A 5,000-nucleotide genomic window follows, 5' to 3' on the forward strand; every position below is an offset into this window, starting at 1 on the left:
GTTTAGGCGACCAGGGGTAGCTTTTAGGCGACCAGGGGTAGCTTTTAGGCGACCAGGGGTAGCGTTTAGGCGACCAGGGGCGTTGCAGTTCCGCCGAATTGCATTAGGGGCGCTGCAGTAGGCAAACGTTCTTCCCCCCTAGTCAGAGGGTCATTTGCCTACTTCCCAGGTTTACCCGGGTTTTCCAAAACACCTGGGGCACATTTTCAGGGATCACGTTTTTAGAAACAAAAATATTCATAATTTCTTCTAAGTCCCCTTTCCAGCGGGGAACTTTGAAACATTGTATCCGACCACTGAAGGCTGTTGGCGGGCACGGCGCGGCAAACAGCCCGCACTCAGGCATGGAGCTCCGGGGAAAGTTGCCTAATTTCTTCTAAGTCCCCTTTCCAGCGGGGAACTTTGAAACATTGTATCCGACCGTGGAAGGCTGTTGGCGGGCACGGCGCGGCTCATAGCCGGCCCTCGGGCACGGAGCTCCGGGTGAATTTTCACAAATTTCTTCTAAGTCCCCTTTCCAGCGGGGAACTTTGAAACATTGTATCCGACCGTGGAAGGCTGTTGGCGGGCACGGCGCGGCTCATAGCCGGCCCTCGGGCACGGAGCTCCGGGTGAATTTTACAAATTTCTTCTAAGTCCCCTTTCCAGCGGGGAACTTTGAAACATTGTATCCGACCGTGGAAGGCTGTTGGCGGGCACGGCGCGGCTCATAGCCGGCCCTCAGGCACGGAGCTCCGGGTGAATTTTCACAAATTTCTTCTAAGTCCCCTTTCCAGCGGGGAACTTTGAAACATTGTATCCGACCGTGGAAGGCTGTTGGCGGGCACGGCGCGGCTCATAGCCGGCCCTCGGGCACGGAGCTCCGGGTGAATTTTCACAAATTTCTTCTAAGTCCCCTTTCCAGCGGGGAACTTTGAAACATTGTATCCGACCGTGGAAGGCTGTTGGCGGGCACGGCGCGGCTCATAGCCGGCCCTCGGGCACGGAGCTCCGGGTGAATTTTCACAAATTTCTTCTAAGTCCCCTTTCCAGCGGGGAACTTTGAAACATTGTATCCGACCGTGGAAGGCTGTTGGCGGGCACGGCGCGGCTCATAGCCGGCCCTCAGGCACGGAGCTCCGGGTGAATTTTCACAAATTTCTTCTAAGTCCCCTTTCCAGCGGGGAACTTTGAAACATTGTATCCGACCAAAGGAAGGCTGTTGGCGGGCGCGGCGCGGCTCATAGCCGGCCCTCGGGCACGGAGCTCCGGGTGAATTTTACTCAATTCTTCTAAGTCCCCTTTCCAGCGGGGAACTTTCAAACATTGTATCCGACCACTGAAGGCTGTTGGCGGGCGCGGCGCGGCTCACAGCCCGCCATCAGGCACGGAGCTCCGGGGAAATTTGCCTCATTTCTTCTAAGTCCCCTTTCCAGCGGGGAACTTTCAAACATTGTATCCGACCAAAGGAAGGCTGTTGGCGGGCGCGGCGCGGCTCACAGCCCGCCCTCAGGCACGGAGCTCCGGTGAAATTTGCTCAATTCTTCTAAGTCCCCTTTCCAGCGGGGAACTTTGAAACATTGTATCCGACCAAAGGAAGGCTGTTGGCGGGCACGGCGCGGCTCATAGCCGGCCCTCGAGCACGGAGCTCCGGGGGAATTTGCCTCATTTCTTCTAAGTCCCCTTTCCAGCGGGGAACTTTGAAACATTGTATCCGACCAAAGGAAGGCTGTTGGCGGGCACGGCGCGGCTCATAGCCGGCCCTCGAGCACGGAGCTCCGGGGGAATTTGCCTCATTTCTTCTAAGTCCCCTTTCCAGCGGGGAACTTTGAAACATTGTATCCGACCAAAGGAAGGCTGTTGGCGGGCACGGCGCGGCTCATAGCCGGCCCTCGAGCACGGAGCTCCGGGGGAATTTGCCTCATTTCTTCTAAGTCCCCTTTCCAGCGGGGAACTTTGAAACATTGTATCCGACCACTGAAGGCTGTTGGCGGGCACGGCGCGGCTCATAGCCGGCCCTCGGGCACGGAGCTCCGGGTGAATTTGCCTCATTTCTTCTAAGTCCCCTTTCCAGCGGGGAACTTTGAAACATTGTATCCGACCGTGGAAGGCTGTTGGCGGGCACGGCGCGGCTCATAGCCGGCCCTCGGGCACGGAGCTCCGGGTGAATTTGCCTCATTTCTTCTAAGTCCCCTTTCCAGCGGGGAACTTTGAAACATTGTATCCGACCACTGAAGGCTGTTGGCGGGCGCGGCGCGGCTCACAGCCCGCCCTCAGGCACGGAGCTCCGGGGAAATTTGCCTCATTTCTTCTAAGTCCCCTTTCCAGCGGGGACCTTTCAAACATTGTATCCGACCACTGAAGGCTGTTGGCGGACGCGGCGCGGCTCACAGCCCGCCCTCAGGCACGGAGCTCCGGGGAAATTTGCCTCATTTCTTCTAAGTCCCCTTTCCAGCGGGGAACTTTCAAACATTGTATCCGACCACTGAAGGCTGTTGGCGGGCGCGGCGCGGCTCACAGCCCGCACTCAGGCACGGAGCTCCGGGGAAATTTGCCTCATTTCTTCTAAGTCCCCTTTCCAGCGGGGACCTTTCAAACATTGTATCCGACCACTGAAGGCTGTTGGCGGACGCGGCGCGGCTCACAGCCCGCCCTCAGGCACGGAGCTCCGGGGAAATTTGCCTCATTTCTTCTAAGTCCCCTTTCCAGCGGGGAACTTTCAAACATTGTATCCGACCACTGAAGGCTGTTGGCGGGCGCGGCGCGGCTCACAGCCCGCACTCAGGCACGGAGCTCCGGGGAAATTTGCCTCATTTCTTCTAAGTCCCCTTTCCAGCGGGGACCTTTCAAACATTGTATCCGACCACTGAAGGCTGTTGGCGGACGCGGCGCGGCTCACAGCCCGCCCTCAGGCACGGAGCTCCGGGGAAATTTGCCTCATTTCTTCTAAGTCCCCTTTCCAGCGGGGACCTTTCAAACATTGTATCCGACCACTGAAGGCTGTTGGCGGACGCGGCGCGGCTCACAGCCCGCCCTCAGGCACGGAGCTCCGGGGGAATTTGCCCCCTCATTTCTTCTAAGTCCCCTTTAGGCGACCAGGGGTTGACAATTTAGGTGACCAGGGGTTGACAATTTAGGCGACCAGGGGTGACTTTTAGGCGACCAGGGGTGAGGTTTAGGCGACCAGGGGTGAGGTTTAGGCGACCAGGGGTAGCGTTTAGGCGACCAGGGGCGTTGCAGTTCCGCCGAATTGCATTAGGGGCGCTGCAGTAGGCAAACGTTTTTACCCCTAGTCAGAGGGTCATTTGCCTACTTCCCAGGTTTACCCGGGTTTTCCAAAACACCTGGGGCACATTTTTAGGAACCACGTTTTTAGAAACAAAAATTCTTCTATGTCCACCTCCGTGAAAGAAATTGCCCAATGGTTCCCGCGGAAGAGAGCTGCCAGGCGGACGCATACTGCAATAACGGCCGCCCTGGCGCTCTGGTGGATGTTATCCTCGAAATTTCTTCTATGTGCCCATTCCAGCGGGCAACTTGCGAACAATGGTGTCCGACCATGGAAGGCTGTTGGCGGACGCGGCGCGGCTCACAGCCCGCCCTCAGGCACGGAGCTCCGGGGGAATTTTCCCCTCATTTCTTCTAAGTCCCCATTCCAGCGGGGAGCTTGCAAACGTGGTATCCGACCACTGAAGGCTGTTGGCGGGCACGGCCCCACCAGCGCAACACGGCACTTCCTATGACTCGGGTCCGACGCAGGAGGAGCGGTCCTCCCGGCCCCGCCACACGGCACTTCCTATGACTCGGGTCCGACGCAGGAGGAGCGGTCCTCCCGGCCCCGCCACACGGCACTTCCTATGACTCGGGTCCGACGCAGGAGGAGCGGTCCTCCCGGCCCCGCCACACGGCACTTCCTATGACTCGGGTCCGACGCAGGAGGAGCGGTCCTCCCGGCCCCACCACCGCCACACGGCACTTCCCATGACCCGGGGACCGACGCAGGAGGAGCGGTCCTCCCGGCCCCACCGCAACACACACAACCACTGACCGATTGGCAATCATGACCCGCCATCGGAGGGCCCCTGCCGGCCCCGGCCTCGCGCCGGGGTGTTCGGGTGGACGGTTCCTTCGGCCTGCGGGTCGACCTCTGAGCGTTGGCCGGCACCGCAGCACCGCAGCACACACATAACCACTGACCGATTGGCAATCATGACCCGCCATCGGAGGGCCCCTGCCGGCCCCGGCCTCGCGCCGGGGTGTTCGGGTGGACGGTTCCTTCGGCCTGCGGGTCGACCTCTGAGCGTTGGCCGGCACCGCAGCACACACACAACCACTGACCGATTGGCAATCATGACCCGCCATCGGAGGGCCCCTGCCGGCCCCGGCCTCGCGCCGGGGTGTTCGGGTGGACGGTTCCTTCGGCCTGCGGGTCGACCTCTGAGCGTTGGCCGGCACCGCAGCACACACATAACCACTGACCGATTGGCAATCATGACCCGCCATCGGAGGGCCCCTGCCGGCCCCGGCCTCGCGCCGGGGTGTTCGGGTGGACGGTTCCTTCGGCCTGCGGGTCGACCTCTGCGCGTTGGCCGGCACTTCCCTACCGTTACCCACCCCACCCCTGGGGTTGTGACAAAACGGCACTTCCTATGACTCGGGGTCCGACGCAGGAGGAGCGGTCCTCCCGGCCCATCTCGCACCCACACCCTGACATGTACTGCACCACACCAACCACTGACCGATTGGCAAGCATGACCCGCCATCGGAGGGCCCCTGCCGGCCCCGGCCTCGCGCCGGGGTGTTCGGGTGGACGGTTCCTTCGGCCTGCGGATCGACCTCTAGCGCACCAACCAGCGCGAAACCGCTTTCGTCGCGAGACCGAGACGACCCTGTCGCGTGCCCGTCGGCCACACGGGCCCAGAGATGTCCTACACGGGAGTTCCGCCGCGCTCGCGGGTGCCCCGCCACGAGAGGGGTGCGGGAGCCCAGGCCCGCGTCAGCCGAGCGGTCCTTCCCGAAAA

Source organism: Idiotropiscis lumnitzeri, unplaced genomic scaffold (genome assembly GCF_059441095.1).
Source record: "Idiotropiscis lumnitzeri isolate Australia: NSW breed Sydney's pygmy pipehorse unplaced genomic scaffold, RoL_Ilum_1.0 HiC_scaffold_283, whole genome shotgun sequence".
Classification (NCBI taxonomy): domain Eukaryota; kingdom Metazoa; phylum Chordata; class Actinopteri; order Syngnathiformes; family Syngnathidae; genus Idiotropiscis; species Idiotropiscis lumnitzeri.